This window comes from Acomys minous (genome assembly GCF_964271855.1).
Source record: "Acomys minous genome assembly, chromosome: 8".
Classification (NCBI taxonomy): Eukaryota; Metazoa; Chordata; class Mammalia; order Rodentia; family Muridae; genus Acomys; species Acomys minous.
The window spans coordinates 73125999-73143693 of record NC_140489.1 but is presented as its reverse complement, the minus strand read 5'-3'; positions in this window follow the sequence as shown (position 1 = coordinate 73143693).

Genomic DNA, 17695 nt, shown 5'->3' with positions numbered 1-17695 from the left:
TGGCCACAGGCCTCATTGAGTCCCTTGTATCCACACAGGTACAACTGAAATCCAAAGGCCTTGGCTCACACGAAGCGAGGTGTCTCAGGTGGGCAGGATGGGGCATACAGCTATACATTCTCATTCACTTTATAACCACAAGCTCTTAGTTATCAAGACAACCTGATGTACAGAGCAATCACTTTGCTAAACTAAAACTCTAGAAATTAAAATTTAACATTTTTATACATAAGGTTTTTTTGTTTTGTTTTGTTTCAAGAGATAGCAGAAGAATCAACCTTGTGCTCCACATTGTCCCCTGAACTTTGATTTAGTGAATCTTCATGTGCTGGCTGTCATCAGTTTCCCAGGATCTTCTGGGCCATGTTTTCACTTAGGAGCACCAAGTGCTCAAGGACTGATACCCAGCCAGCAGGGAGCAGCTTCTGCTGATTTCCCCTGCTGCTTTTTTTTTAGTTGATTTGACAGAATTTTTCCTTTGAAGCTGCATGCTTCCTGCTGAACCTTTTTCTACAATTCACACACTAGATATATTTTCTGAAAAGATCTCAGTAGAGGAACTGGCACAAAATTTACAATTTTTCCAACCACTTCCAACTTTAATTGCCTTGGTACTTGATGTTGAAATCCCATAGGTAGGCCTTGGGGTCAGAGTTCATCTCCAGCAAAACAGTGCCTATGAGATGCCTAATTCAAACTTGTCCAACATTGGACATCAAATCTTGGCACCTCAAACTAAACATACTACTGGCTTAGGAAATGGCTCAGCTCTCACAGGAGCTTCAGGCTTGTATTTTTATCTAGGAAAGAGCATCCATGCCAGAGACTTCTACCTACATTTTGTTGGCCAAAATTGTGTTATAATATGACCTCTAGTTGCAAGAGTTTAGAAGACAAGTATTTGTGCTATTCTTATTGACAATCAAATCTGAAGGCATAAATAAAAAAGGAAGGCAACCTAGGAACATCCATCTTATATACCATGAGGCAAGGTTCTCCCATAGTCTACTATGTAACTTGCCACCTAGACACTATGTACTGCCTTTTATCTCTTAGTCATGGTGATATGCTCTCATAAAACATTCCATCTGATCATGTCATAATGAATGGTAAGTCTACTCAAATGTGGCAAAAATAAGGGTTATATTAGTCAGAATTGTACATACTTAAAAAGCTATCATGGGGTCTCTGTGTTGAGCACTTTGACTTAAGTATTAGAATATGTATATAGCTTGAAGGCATAAACATTAGAGGTTTTCTTTGACTTTAATCATAACTCCTTGGGATTCTTTACATAATATTAAGTAGAAATAAATGTCTCCTTGGTCCTCCATCCAGCGTTTGGTGGGATCTAATTTCTTTAAAGGTTTATTTATTATATATACAGTGTTCTGCCTGCATAAACGCTTAAACAACAGAAGAAGGCACGAGATCTCAACTACAGATGGTTGTGAGCCACCATATGGTTGCTGGGAGTTGAACTCAGGACCTTTGGAAGAGCAGCCAGTGCTCTTAACCTCTGAGCCATCTCTCTAGCTCCTAATTTTTTTTTTCAATTTTATTTTTATTTTTTTATTCGTATGTGTATGTGAGTATGTTACATGTATGTGGATGCTTGAGGAGGAGAGAAGAGGTTGTCATGTTTCCTGGAACTGAAGTTACAGGCAGTCATAAGCTGCCAGACACAAGTAGTGGGAACTGAACTCCGGTCCTCTGCAAGAAGAGTAGGCACTCTTAAACACCAAGTCAGCTCTCCAGCCCTGGAATTTAGTTCTTGCTTCTATCTCCCAAACTTTTTCTCACCACCTAATCTAGCCTCTCTCCTTCTGCCATATGGACCCCTAAGAAGTCTCCAAGGTTAGAGGGCTCGTGATTTGGGCCTCACACAGGTTTGCCATGTAATTTCCTACCTTTTAAACCCACTCTAATTCAGCCATATCAGTCATCTTTACCAATTCAAAACCACAAGTGGATGGAGCCTTCTGCAGCAGCTCCTCTCTGCCTGCTATGATCATCTTCCCACAGTTGCCATTCGGATCGCAGCTTAAATGACACCTCCCAGAAGAAATCTTCCCACTCCCCGTCCCAAAGTAGCAGCCTTACCTCCCCCCCCCCCCCACCACTCAGCCTGACTTATTCTCCCAAAGTGCCTCCTCTCAGGGCCTCTCAGCTCAGTTTTCTCCCTCCACTCACTAGAATGTTAGAATTACAAAGAAAATAAAATTGTCTTGTTGTTTACCACAGGTTCTTGCTTTGCAGCCCAAGAAGGCCTAGAATTTGCCACATAATGCCGACTCGCCATACTTGTAACTCTGCTTCCCAAGGACTAGGCTTCTGGCATTCAGCTTAAGAGAGACTATTTTATCCAATGCCGAGACAGTCTATGGAACTTAGTATATAGTCAATTCATCTGACTGAATAGGTAGAGAAATAATTGAGTGACACTTCCCTATCTAGAATATCACCCACAATCTCTCCATCATCTGTTATGTCATAGACTTTGCCCCATCCCAATTTGTCTGATTAAATGTCTCTCTTCAGTGTTCTAATATGTCTGCAGTAGAATATTAATTATATACACTATACCTTTTTTAAAATTTATCTATTCCTCCATCAGAGATAAGGCCCATATATGTTAAGACAAGTTGATAATATCTATAGCACACACCACGTCTTTACAGATACACATAGCACCTTTGTGTGCATTAGAAAAAGAAGGTGGCAGACTTGGAAGATTGATAATTCACAAGAACTTATCCCTTGCTGAACCTGTCATCAAGGAAAGGGGGGGGGCATAGTGTACATGCTTATGATGAATACTTAAGTGGATGTAGTATGTATCTGAACTGTTTCCTCAAAAGCAAAACAAAACAACAACAAAAATGGGCTGGAGAGATGGCTCAGAGGTTAAGAGCACTGGCTGCTCTTCTAGAGGTCCTGAGTTCAATTCTCCCACAACCACATGGTGGCTCACAACCATCTATAATGTGATCTGATGCCCTCTTCTGGCCTGCAGTTGTACATTCAGGCAGAGCACTGTATGCATAATAGTAAATAAATCTCTTTTTGGGGTTTTTTGTTTTGTTTTTGTTTTTTTAAAGACAGGGGTTTTCTGTGTTATCTTGGCTGTCCTGGACTCACTTTGTAGACCAGGCTGGCCTCGAACTCACAGTGAGCCACCTGCCTCTGCCTCCTGAGAGTGCTGGGATTAAAGGTGTATGCCACCACGCCCAGCTAATAATAAATTTTAAAAAAACAAACAAACAAACAAAAAAACAAAGAAACTTGTGGGCATGGAACTTATTCACCAGAGAGCTACAGTGTTGGGCTGCAGAGATGGTTCAGACAGAAAACAGTGTTTGGCTTACTAATACATGACCCTGGATTTGTTTCTTAGAACCCACATTTTAACAGGGGAAAAAGAGTCAAATACAGTGCTGCTCTTGTAATCTCAAGGCTGGAGCGGTGAAGACAGGTGGGTGCCAGCCAGTCCCAGCTTACTCGACAAGCTTGAGTCCAGTAAGACTGTTTCAAAAACAAATGAAGCCGATGTGTGGCTCCTGAAGAGCGACAACCAGAGTTGTCCACTGGCTTTCATATGTGCACACATATGTACATGTGCACACACATAAGGTTTTCACACATCTCATGTAATCCTTTTAACAACCACATTCACCAACTATTAGTCTTACCATCTTATTGATAAAGAAATGGGCTCAAAGGGGGTTTTCCAGCTTCGCCAAGGTCATAGATCCCACTGGGAAATAGTGAGGCTGTGCCTGACTCCCCGGCCTGTCTACTTCCAAGGCTGTGTCCAGCTAAGCTTTGCCACATGGGAACCTGACAGCCTGCTTCTAACAGCTGTGCCTTGTACGTGCAGTCCTCCTGAAAACGGTCACCTTTTGTTTAGTGTTCTTTGACCTTCAGTGTCATTCTACAGTCCCCATTAGTGGCTGTCTAATGGTTTCATGGCAGATTTAGATCATTCAGATTATCTCTTCGGATTGTCCCAGAACTTCATTACCAGAGAATATTATTCAAACAATTTTTTTAAGTGACTTGCCACCTGTAATCTTCTAGGTTGCATGGTTTTCTTAATGTGTTTGTAATTTTTGTCTCATTGCCAAGAATGGTGATAATGCAGTATGCTAAGTATGAGGCCCCTGTTGGCTTAAGAATGGGCACAATGACGAGTTAAAACTCTCTTATCCTAAATGTAGCATGGGGGACTTTGGCTATGGTTTTAGTGTTGTTGTTGTTGTTTGAGCCAGGGTTTCTCTGTGTAGCCCTGGCTGTCCAGTACTCACTTCGTAGACCAGGCTGGCCTCAAACTCACAGCGATCCACCTGCCTCTGCCTCCCAAGTGCTGAGATTAAAGGTGTGCACCACCATGCCTGACTAGTTTTAGTTTTGAAGCTGCATACTTCCTCTAATAAATTTTCCAACTTAAATAAGAGTAATGTTCAAGTCTCCTCTAAGACAAGAGTGTTTATCTCACACAGTTGCAGTGTTGCCAATAATACAAGGAGGCTGTCTTTGAAGAGTACTCCATGCCATTAGTACCACACAGCAAAGCAATATTCATGACATTGTTTTGTAAGAGCTTTCCCATGGTAATGGCACACATAGGAATTTTCATTTCTTTAACAATTAATGAATGTCACTGGACTTTTTTATTTGGTTAACCTTTAATGCGTCATACCAAATATAATGAAAACCAACTTGGTCTTTACTTACCTCTCCATCCTACTTCCTTCAGCTGTTTCCCTTCCCCAGCATGATCTGGATGGTACCACTAATAACTGGCCAAGCCATGAGAAAACTGAAGTTGAAAGATTTGAGAGTTAGCCGGGCGGTGGTGGCTCACACCTTTAATTCCAGGACATAAGATGCAGAGGCAAGCAAGTCTCTGTGACTTCAAGGCCAGCCTGGTCTACAAAGTGAGTCCAGGACAGCCAGGGCTCTGTTACACAAAGAAACCCTGTCTCAAAGCACCACCACCACCCAAAACAAAAACAACAACAAAGAAAAAAGAAAAGAAAGACAGACAGACTTGATAGTTGATCTACTTCAAATTCCTCATCCAAGAAACACTCTGACAACATAGTTAAGATCAAGTGCTGTGCCAGTCTTGGTGGCCCACACCTGTAATCCCAGCACTCTGGGAGGCAGAAGCAGGCAAATCATTGTGCGTTCCAGGACAGCCAAGGCTATACAGAGAAACCCTGTCTCAAAAACTAGTACCATGGCAGGTTGTGGTGGCACACATCTTTAATGCCAGCAGTTAAGAGGCAGAGTCAGGTAATCTCTCAGTTCAGGAATAGCCTGCTCTACAGAGTGAGTTTCAGGAGGACAGCCAGAATTAGAAAGAGAGAAATTCTGTCTCCAAAACAAAAGACTTAGTACTGTGCTAGAACTTAAGATTTAAAAAGATACAGGGTATTAGGCCTCAGGTAGCCCCCAACAAAGGACCCAGCATGAGGCCCCCTTGGCTGGCCTTCTCTCTCAGCCTCTCAGTGCACTTGGAAGTTATACTTTTGCTTCTCTCCTGACCAGCTTCTACCACCAATTTTTCAGACAAAACCAAAAAGGACCTCATCTTCCTCAGAGATCCAGTGTGTCCTGGGCAGGTTACCCTACTCCTGACTGCCCCTATTTCCTTGTGTGAAAAGTGAGTCAATAATACCTGCCCTGTTGTCACAATACTGTCATAAAAAGATGAAGTCATTGGCAGCTACTTTATGCTGATGGGATAATCTGTTTTAAACTAAAGAAACAATTCTTTAGACTTTTAGACTTTGGTAAGCAAGGGAAGATCTTTGGGCTAAGAGTTAATAAGAGAATTTACCAAGCCCTCGATCAGATTTACTTACAAGGACAATGCTAAACTGAGTCAGCAAGGGCGCCAGCCAGCATTACTCCTACAAACCTATGGCTACAGATTTGGGATCTAGATGGATTTAGACTCAAAAGCCTTATCTATCAGTTATCAGTTTGGCAATTCTTATAGTAAGTACTAAATCAAGCTGCTATTCTCTTGGGTTTTCTTGTTTGGTTTGGTTGGTTGTTTTGGTTTTTCAAGACAGGTGCTCTGATGTTCTAGAACTCACTCTGTAAATAAGGCTGGCCTTGAACTCACAGCATTCCAGTAAATCAGATTCTCTCAGAATTCTTCACATTTGAGAGAGGAGCTGTCTTCTGCCTAGTAGAGACACGGGAGAACACAAAAACAAGTTTGTAGGAGGAATGAGAAAAGGTTGTGGGAAGAGAGACCCAGGTGAAGGCCCAGCCACCTGCAGTTTCCGCTCCCAGGTGGCAGAGGTGGCTGACTCCGCATGACTCTGCTGTAAGCGTCAGAGGGCACCTTTGAGCTAAAGCTCTTTCTTCATGCTGTCAGTTTTTCTTGTCAGCCAGAACAGAAGCCAGTGTCCTTTAAGCATTCCCATTTTCTTGAGCTAGTCTCCCAGGAAACTGTCCAGTCACCCTCAGGTGGTACTTACAAAGCCTGTCTTTTACTCTCAGCTAAAAGGCAGTAGGAAGCAGGAACAGATTGGCAGCAACTTGGAGGCAGTTTGGCAACGAAAATGAGTGAGCTGCCAAATTTGAACTTTAGCAATGTTTATTGTGAAGAAATCCAGTCAAAAGAATTCTAAAGATACTGCAAACTTGTATCAAACAGAACTATCCTATTTGTCACACTGAAGCCTTCAGTTCTAGCATCATTTTTGTTGCTGTGATAAGGCATTGACCAAAAGCAACTTGGGGGAGGAAAGTTTATTTCAGCTTACAGGTCACAGCCTATCTTGGGAAGAAGTCAGGGCAGGAAGTCAAACAGGAACTTGAAGCAGAAATCATGGAAGAATGCTGTTCGTGGCTCACTCACATTTAGATAGCCTTTAGCTTTCTTATACAACCCAGGACCACCTGCCTAGGGAATGGTGCAGCCCACAGAGGCTGGGCAGATATGGATGACTGCCCACTCCAGAGCCACGCTATCTCCCATGTTCATTCTGAGAATTCTAATGTTGATATTTCCAACTTCCCTTGAGGAGCCAAATGCTTCCCAGGAGTTGGGGTATAACTGATCCCACAATTAGCCCTTCTCCTAATTCCTGGGTGGTTAATCTTGGGTGCACAACACAATTCTATCCAATGGTGTGTCAGAGTTAAGAAGCATAGGGAAAGCAGGTGTGGTGGTGCATGCCTTTAATCCTAGCACTCAGAAACCAGAGGCAGGCAGATCTCTGTGAGTTCAAGGCCAGTATAGTTTACAGAGCAAGTTCCAGGACACACAGGGGTACACAGCAAAACCCTGTCTTGAAAAAACAAAGAAGAAAGGAAGAGGAGGAGGAGGAAAAGAAGAAAAGGAGGAGAAGGAGAAGAAGGAGGAGAGGGAGGAGGAAGAAGAGGAAGAAGCAGCAGCAGCAGCAGCAATGGGAAAGTATTTGTCCTTCTCAAGAAAAAGATACTCCCGTCTTTCTCTGGATGTTGTCACTTGCAACCATAGAACAAGAAAACCTAACACATATTGGCAAAAGACAACAGCAAAAGAACCTAGATGAGGTTCTGTAGTCATGTAGCTGGTACTACCCAACACCTCTAGACACATGAACAGTAAGTACTTCAAATATTTAACCAAATATGTCAACCTTACTTAATTTCTATAGCCTGGGGCTGACAGCATCCCAACCAATTCTGTTATAACTAACTATCTTTGTTAAATGATAGCATTTGGCAAATGTCTAGCATTCTCAGTGTCTACAGCAATGAGTCTTATAAAAATAATCACTCAACTCTCCCTGTATCTCCATCAAGGTCCCATATGTTTGAAGAAATAAAGTGTCTTTGAATTCCTCATTCCTGTCATCTGCTGTTTTGTTGTAGAATGTACCAACATAGGGATACTGCCCACTTTATGCCGCCTCCACAGACTTCTGTCCAAGGACACCCTGTTAAAACTCTCTATTTGGAGAGTTTCCTTCTCTCCACACCCACTGTATAATGTATGACTGGCTTTGAGGGATCTTTTCTTTTTTTCCTGCCCTCTTCTTTTTTTCCCTTCATCCTTAGCTTTCCTAACTAACAGTTTTCCTTTCCCTTCATGACCCTAATAGGATTCTTCCTTATTGTTTGTTGTTGCTAACTGGCAACATATTTTCTTTCTTAACTGGAACTTCTTCCAATAGGAGAAATCTATTTTTCTATCAGTTGTACCCCAGATGGCTGACTTTGATTATGATTCATGAATGGTTATATTTCCTTCTAAATCAGACTTGTCATGGTGAGTAAGCAGTGGTGCCTTCTCCATATTCCAAACACTGAGAAAATGAAATGAACACCACTCTCAAGACCGTAGTTATTTAATAAGGGCATGACTTTTATTTCTTTGAAGGCTCTTTTTTTTTAAAGGCTCTTTTTTTATTCCCTTTGTTTTCATAGCTATTCTTTATTGTGGGGCTGCAGGAAGTGTCTTGTAGACCCAGTTATTTGCACTTACACATCTATTCAAACAAATTTGCCTTTGTCTCCTGGTTCTGCTTCTTACAATGCAATTAAGAAGCCTTAGGCTGATTAAGCAACTTTTATACTTTTTTGTTTGTTTTGTTTTGTTTTTCTAGACAGGGCTTCTCTGTGTAGCTTTGCCTGTCCTGGACTCTCTTTGTAGACCAGGCTGGCCTCGAACTCACAGCGATCCACCAGCCTCTGCCTCCCGAGTGCTGGGATTAAAGGCGTGTGCCACCATGCCCGGCTGCAACTTTTATACTTTTATGGTTTCCTTACATACTTGTTCTCTCAAGTTCTACATCGTTACCTTAATCTACCCTCTCCCACCCATAGAAGTATAAACAGTACTACAATACCATTTTCACACCATATGAATTAAAATACCTGCCTACAAGTTTGCTTTTATAAATAAAGTAATGTGTGTGTGTGTGCATGTGCATGTATACATGTGTGTGTGTGCATAGGCTTGGGCTGCTTCACTGGTTCCTTGTGTGTGTGTGTGTGGTTTTTTTTACATTTGGCCTTATTTTAAGATGGAATCAATAGTTGCACTTTGATCTCACATTAGTGAGATGCAAATAACATATTAGTTTGAAATTCTTTAGATATGACATAAAACAATTTTTAGTTTTGATCCTAATCCCAAATTCCAAAACCCACTTTCCAGTATTTACTTATATCGTACCAATTCCCAAAATTCAACCAGTGGAAAATTTAGCCACCCCTACCCCTCCATTAATAGGTTCACTATTCACCTCACACCAAACTATTCCATATCTGAACTATGTCTAGATTCTATTCTCATATTTCATTCTCAGTAAAATTATGAAGTACAGCTTAGCCTCGGCTTAGTGTAAAGGAATTTTAATGCAGCAACATGGCACCTCTAATGTCATCTAAAGACCTTTTAGATCTGTGTGATCTGGATGGAATGCAGACATGGCATATGCCATTAATCCCTCTGGCTAGAATATAGACACACCCTTAGTACACACCTTTAAATACCAAACAATGAAGGTAAATTTAGTTTTTAGAAAGAAGCGCCCATGTTTTAAAGTGATGTCTAAGCCAGGCATAGTGCTCATGCTTTTAATCCCAAAAAACTTAAAAAAAAAAAAAAGTAGGAAAAGAAAGTGATCCCTATTTGAGAGGCAGACAAAGTGATGAATCAGAGAAGGATCTGACAGAATAAGATTTGCCCAACTATCATAAGAACAGAAAAGAAAGGAGGGGGAGGGAGAGAGGGAGGGAGGGAGAGAGAGAGAGAGAGAGAGAGAGAGAGAGAGAGAGAGAGAGAGAGAGAGAGAGAGAGAGAGAGCAAGCGCATAGAGGGGGAGGGGGAGAGGAGGCAGTTTAACATGATAGTTTTACAAAGACAGGTTGAAGAGAGAACAAGCTAGACACAGGTGAAGACAGATGAGCCAGAGAATGAGAAGGAGCCAGAAGATGAGAACAGATTGCCAGAGTTAGTTTGAGGCCAAGCAGAGCAATTCAGTCAGAAGCTGAGAGAAGCTAGTTTGAATCAGTCATCTTAGAGAGATATTTGAGCCAGAACAGCTGAGTTGAACCAGCCAGCCAGAGTTCAGAATGAGCTAGAAAGGGTGAACTTATTCATCAATAAATCTTAGAGGCTAAAAACATTCTAGGCCTAGATAAGATTGTATGGGGGCTAGAAGCCTTCAGGACTAGGGCTAGGTTGCATCAGTCAAATAAAAGATACTTTCACATCTTACATTCCTAATTCTACTTCATGCCCTGAGCTAAGCCACAAGAATGACTTTGCTGAGGCAGATGCTATTACCATCCCCATGACTTTCCATTTCCTACTTCTGTTTCTTCAAAACGCATTGCCCTCTGCTGTGGCCCTAGCTGGAAAGATTTCTGTCCTGAGGAATAGCATAGCTTTTAGTGAAGTTGCATCTTCTAGAGTGAGACAATTAGGAATGAAACTCTGGTTCAACTACTTACCACATCACCATGCCTCAGGTTCCTCTCCTATGCAACTGTACTAAGCAAGAATACTTCTCAGAGATGGAGGATTAAGTCAAATACATGTTAATACCTTTGACAGTTAACCTTCATTGCCAATTTGGGTCTAGAAAGCCTAGATTATAAGCCTTTTGGCATTGTTATCTAGATTATGTTAATTGAGGCAAAAAAAAAAAAGGAAAAAAAAAAAACCTTAACTGGGCGGTAGGCCATACCATTTCATAGTTTGTAGTCCTGGACCAAATAAAAAGAAGGCAGCTGAACAGGATTTCCTGACAAATGTGACCAGCTACCTCAAACTCTGGCCTCTGTGACTTCCCTGCTTTGAATGAATATGAAACGGCGAGACAAAATAAACTTTTCTATATGTGGCTTTGTTCAGCTATTTTGTCCCAGCCGTGAGAAAAGTAACTAATATATAAAGCTTGTCCTGATAGGTGGGGTCTTACTGTAATAAGCCTTGTCACATGGTTCTCAGATCTTTGGGTTCATGGAAGAAAGTGGAGGAGTTGGAACTTCGGGATTGAAAAGCTTGAGTACCATAAGTGTAAGTAAGTGGGTTATTCTAATGGGGTTGGAAGACAAGAATGTGGAGACAAATGCCAGTGCTCAGTTTCAAGGGGAACAAGGATGCTGCTGGGAACTGGGCTGGAGGCCAATCCAGGTACATTCTAGCAAAGAATCTGGCTATCATCTGCCCAAACCCTGAGAACTTAAATGAGATTAAATTTAAAGTAAACTAATTAAAAAAATAAGTTCAAAATTGTTATCCAGGTCTACAGTGAAAAGGGTCAATTGATGTGGCCTAAATATATTTTTTTAATGTTTAGTTTATTAAGGAAAACAGCTATAGAAGTGCTAATGTTAGCCCAGCACAGTGGTGTTTGCTTGTAATGTCAGCACTCAGGGAGGCGGAGGAAGGTGAATCTCTGTGAGTCAGAGGCCAGCCTGGTCTACAAAGTGAGTTCAGGACAGCCAAGGCTACACAGAGAAACCCGTAAAAACAACAAAAATGTTAACATTTCAGCCCAAGCACACACTGAGGAGAGGTTGTTAAAGAAAACCCTGCTCAGCAGTGGGGGCCATAGAAAACTTGTCCTGAGGGCAAGATACCTACCATCAAAGGTTCCAACTTCGGAAAATGTAAATTCATTAGAAAGAAAGCCTAAACTGAGAGTGCCACGGAGAGGATTCACTGATTCTAGAAAATAACTGCCTAAGAAAGTGTTTCTCAGGGCAGCACACAATACAACTATGGTCTCAAACCAGCATCAGGACCTGGCAATATAAACACACAATATGGGATTTGCAAGCATGAAATATGCAAGGTTAAGGGGGCCGTGAAGTCTTGAACGACAGTCCCAGGCAGCTACTGAGGCCAGGCAATGCACTTCAAGGTCAGAGTCCTGCAAACTCATAGGATGCGTGAGATGCTAGAACCATGCAGCATCTTCGAGAGCTGCATGCAGAGTGGTTGCCGCTCAAGAGAGAGCCTGTACACAGATGGCAGAGCTAGAGGGTTAGGGGCCAAGATGCCAGATGCGGAGCTGCAAGATTTGGTGTTTCTTGGAGCTGCTAGGTTTTTGTCTTGCTTTGGTCTGACCTTTCTTTTCTAGTGTTTATGATATTATACATTGAAAGATTTAAACTGGTTTGTTTGTTTTTACCATAGGGCTTACAGTTGCCTCGATCTCAGAGATACTTTGAGCTTTTAAACTGTTGGAATCGTTAAAGCCCATGAATACTTTTGAAGTCATGCTAAACATACTTGCATCATGAGACGGCCATAGGCCTATGAGGCTAAGGAGTGGAAAGCTCCACCTGCAGAAGGATGTGTTTAGGTGTGAAACTGACAAGGGGTGGGGTGGTGACCGCTAAGACTGTCAGCTTAGCAGGACAGACTCACGGAGAGACAAAGCAAAGGCATGGCTGTGAGGCAATATTTAATTAGAGGAATTGACTCGGAAAGAGCCACCTTAATTCTGTGCTATAGGCTGCACTCCATGAACTGGGGTCCTGGTCTGACTAAAAGGAGAAAGTGAGGTGAGTTGAGCGTGAGGACTTACTGGTCTTCACTTCCTGACTGTAGACACAATATTGACCAGCTGCCTCAAGCTCTCGCTTCCATGACATCCTCTGCCTCAATGGCCTATGTCCTGGAATGGTGAACCAAATAAACCCTTCCTTTTTTCAAGTGGCTTTGGTTGGATATTTTATCATAGTCACAAGGAAAATAATGACTCCAATATTTAACAAGTGCATGTACTTAAAACATACTTGTTTCTTTCCCTCATTTCTATATGTGTGATATACATGTGTATGCATAAATGTTTTCATGCATGTGGTTGCACATGTATGCACATGCATGTGAAGGCCTGAGCGTGACAGCTTCCCACAATCATTCTTGTTTTATTTTGGGGTTTGTTTGTTTGTTTGTTTGTTTGTTTGTTTTTTGAGACAAGGTTTCTTTATGTAGCCTTGGCTGTCCTGCACTCACTCTGTAGACCAGGCTTGAACTCACAGAGATCCGCCTGCCTCTGCCTCCCGAGTGCTAGGATTAAAAGTATGCACCACCATGCTCAGCCTACAAACATTCTTTACCTTATTCACCGAGGCAGGGTCTCACAATTAATTGAACTTAGAACTTGCTAACATAGCTAGTCTGGCTAGCCAGCTCACTCCGGGGATCCCTTCTCTCTGCCTTTCCCGCACTGAAATTACAGACAGGTTGCCACACCCACCTATGTGGCTTGTGGGGATCTAAACCTCAGTTCTCATGCTTACAAGAGCTTTAACTGCTAAGCATCTCACCAGTTCCAAGGGTGTAATAAGTCACTGGGGGGGGGGTGGCCTCTGAGGTCTACAGAGGCCAAAGCCAAGCCCAGAGTCTCTTGTTCCCTGCTGCCTCTGGATCTGGATAGCTGGGTATCTCTCCAGCACCATGCTTCCTGCCATGGTGACAATGGACTAACCCTCTGAAACTGTAAGCCAGCCCCAACGAAATACTTTCCTTTATAGGAGTTGCTGCGGCCCAGGGCCCACAGGGGCTTGGTGAGACTGAAGCACCAACCAAGGACCATGCATGGACTGGAGCCAGGCTCCCTACACAGATGGACAGCTCAGGCTTTCATGTAGGTCCTCTAAGTAAGGGGAGAAGGTGCTGTCTCTGATATGGACTCTGATGCCTGCTTTTTGATCACTTCCCCCTGGCAGAGGTGCCTTGCCAGGCCACAGGGGAAGAGAACACACTCAGTCCTGATGTGACTTGATGAACTGGGATGTATGGGAAGGTGGGGGGGGGGAGCTTCCTTTTTCTGAGGAATGGGGGAGGGGAGGGGGATAGGGAGGGAGGGGGGATTAGGAGGAGACGAGAGATGGGGCTATGACCAAGATATAAAGTAAATTTAAAAAGTGGAGAGAGAGAGAGAGAGAGAGAGAGAGAGAGAGAGAGAGAGAGAGAGAGATGCTGTGGCCATGGTGTCTCTTCACAGTAACAGAACACTAAGACAACCATCAAGTCTAGAAATGTATAATATATGTCAAACACTTTGTTTGTATTAAGCTACAGTACAGGAGACGATAGCATGTCCACTTTCGCAGACCTCATGGCTCCCTTGTAGCTAGAACATACTCCTCCCCCCTTCCTGCCTTTTCTGTCTTCTATGAAGCACTGGTTACCTGGAACAGAACATAGGACACCAGTGCTCTGCCTTATGCAGCTTTATCTCAACCACCCAGCCCAGTGATTGGCACAGACAAGGCACCCAACAAATATTTTGTCAATGAATAAATTGTCAACCACTATTCAATTATCAGTGCGTAAGGAAAAAAAATACTGCCATCCATTTAGCGTCAATAGTGAATATTCAACATTCAAATCTTCCCTATATGGCCATTCTTACCTGTTGCTCTGGTTCGTGAATCAAAATGCTTGGTCCATGCTTTGGTGACCAATACTGTATTTGTTGCATTAAGCTTTAATTCACTGTTTAAAGCATCTTCTTTGATCAGACACTCCCATTTTAAACACACACACACACATACACACACACACACACACACACACACACACACACACACACACACACTTCTTCTTTTGCCTCAGCTTTGGATTGGTAAATTCCAACTCAGTTTGCTCTCAGTGAACTGTCCAATAAAACATTATTCCTTAAAGATAATATCCAGCCAGAAGAAAATGACGCTTACCATGACAGCTTCATGACATAGTCTGTGGGACTGCAGACAGCCTCTGGCTAATAATGATAACCACGTTGTCAGACTCACGTTTTACAGAGGAACACTGGCTGGTTTAATGAGGGAACCGTATCCAGGCTTTCTCTGCTTTAGTAATGACTTACTGTTCTGGGAAACTTCCGTTCTATGAGAATAAGGTCTGGAGGAATCACTGTGAGAAGGCTGAGGTTTTCAGAGGTGCTCTGGGTCAGCTGGAGGTTACATATGGAATCTGATTTTGAGGACGCTTTGTGGAAAGGTAATGCTGCTGCCACCACTCACTGAAAATCACACACAATTTATTACCAAAAAGTGTAATGTTATGTTATGTGAATATGTTTTTGTTTTAATCCCACAAGTGGGATAAGAGGCTGCTTCAAATCATTTACAACAGCTAACTATGATTTGTCTCATGCTGTAGGAAGGGTGTAATTTTGCCAACTGAAGATAGTTCACATTTGGAATTCTAGGGTCTCTTGAGAAAGTATAAATCTGAGAGCCCTGAGAGGGCCTTTGTCAGCTGCTGCTCCCCATGTTACTACAGTTTGTCAAGTGGTCGTGTGCAAAGAGACAAGTAAAAGAAATTGGATATCTTATCGTCAAAAAATCAAATATGCCCCAATGAACTCAATGCCCCTAATCAGCAGGAAGTAGTCTAAAGAGATCCATACCCCACTTCCCCTCTATTCTTTCTCTCTTACCTAGTGTTGTGAGACAGGACTAGGGCAGAGAAGGGTGGTAAGTAAAAGAACCCAATGAAGTAGCCAAAAATACGGCTACAAATAAGGTATTTGTGTGTCTACCATTAACACGGACTATCAAAAGCATCTTGTAATGTGAGCACAACAGCATCTCAAAGGAGCTGGGTCAAGGTGGTCTATGTAACTCCTCGGAAGCTGTTAAATAAAACAAGATGAGTCAAGAAGAAAGACTGCCATGGTGTGTGGCTGGCTATCTATCCATCATCCAAAACACCTAGGACCAGAAGTGTTTCAGATATCAGGGTTTTCAGATCTGGTAATGTTTGCACAGATTGTACTGCTTGAACAATCTGAAATGTATATTGTTCTAGAATCCAAAAATTTGGCACCTGGGGCTTGGGAATTCTCAGCCTATATTCATTATGCCAGTAACAAAGAATCATGTCTGGGTCAAATTATAAGTGACCACTTCAGTCCCTAGCTATATGGAATAGTGTTAGGTTTTGATTTTTGATAAGTATTTTGGTTATTTTTCAGTCATTCTGTAACACAGTATGGGCATATAAGCTAGATCCCAAACACTCCTGCGGTGGTTTGAATGCGAATTTGACCCACATGGGCTTGTATATCTGAAAGCTTCGTCATCAGGGAGTGGTACTACTTGAAGAGGCCTAGGAGGTGTAGCCTTGTTGGAAGAAGTGTGTCACTGTGGGCTGGGTGGTTGCTTTTAGGTTTCAAAACCCCAAGCCAGTCCCGGTGTCTCTCTCCTCCTACTGCCTGCAGGTTCGGATGCAGATTCCTTACCTATTTCTCTGTTACGTGCCACCTTTCTCCCACCAGCATGGTAATGGCATAAACCTCTGAGACTGTACGTAAGCTCCAACTAAATGCTTTCTTTTGTAACAGTTGCTGTGGTCATGGTGTCCCTTCACAGCAATAGGACACTAACCAAGACAACCCCCAAATGAATTTTAGATGGTATATAAAGTCATGAATTTATACATTAAAAACACTGTATAGTTAAGTGTTTATCTTATTTTATTCCAGGCCGGGTGGTAGTGGCGCACACTTTTAATCCCAGCCCTTGGGAGGCAGAGACAGGTGGATCTCTGTGAGTTCGAGGCCATCCTGGACTACTGAGTGAGTTCCAGGATAGCCAGGGCTGTTATACAGAGAAATCCTGTCTCGACAAACCAAGGGCGTGAGGTGGGGTGGAGGGTGGGGTGGGAGCAGAAAAAGTTATTTTATTCCAGATCATACTTTAAATCATTTTAACTTCGATAATTTACCAGCGATATTATAGTTTCTTGATTACAGAGAACATGAGACTACAGTCAAACTTTCTAGTATTTTCACTAATTAAAATACTTTGAACAGAGCACAACTCTCTGTTATAGATCCATGTGCTTATGCAGTTTAACATCTCTGAAATTAAAACACATCACAGTATGATATCCAGTCTCCCTCTCAATAAATTTTATATAATGAATTTATTTGTTGAGCAAAACAATAGCAACAAAAAAAAAGATTAAGGAGTAAAATAATCTCTCATCTATTGTGTTTCCACTGAATAATAGGTCACTTTCTACTTGAAAGCGGTACCCTGGAGATCTGTTGACTAAAACCCTTTCCCTTGGCCTCAGTTTTCAAGGACTTCTCACATTAAGTCCCCTCTTGACCTCCAGGCAGATTATTTATTTGTTTATTCTTTCTGGACAGCCTCAGGATATTCTGCTTAGAACTTTATCAGTTTTACTTGCCTGCTGGCCATGAGTTCCTACAGCACCAGGCTTGTGGACAGTTTGTCCTAGCTACCATCCTAGGGAGCAGAATCCAGGGGCAGCAACATGGGGCCTCGGGCTAAGCTGACCACCATACATCTTGTAGCCTTGCCAGCTACTAGTTCTGTGATCTTGGGAGAGTTATTTAACACCACGTGACCTGATTTCCTTATTTATAAGTTGAAGATAATGCTGAATACACAGGACTTGTTTAAGAGTTTAAAACAAGCCGTGGTGGAAAGGCCTGGCAAGATGCAGGCTCCTTATAAACAACTGCTGCTGTTTTACAGAAGGAACAAATGTTTGGAATCCTAACTTCAGGTACTTTCTCTAAGGCTCAGCTTCCAAGTGCCATGAAGATGGCGTCTTGCCTGTCTTGCTCACTGTTGTGATGTTAGCATCTAACACAGACTGTCACATAATTGTTGAAAGAATGAAAACACAAACACAAATCCTTACAGCACTATTGCAAGAATTAGAGGGAAG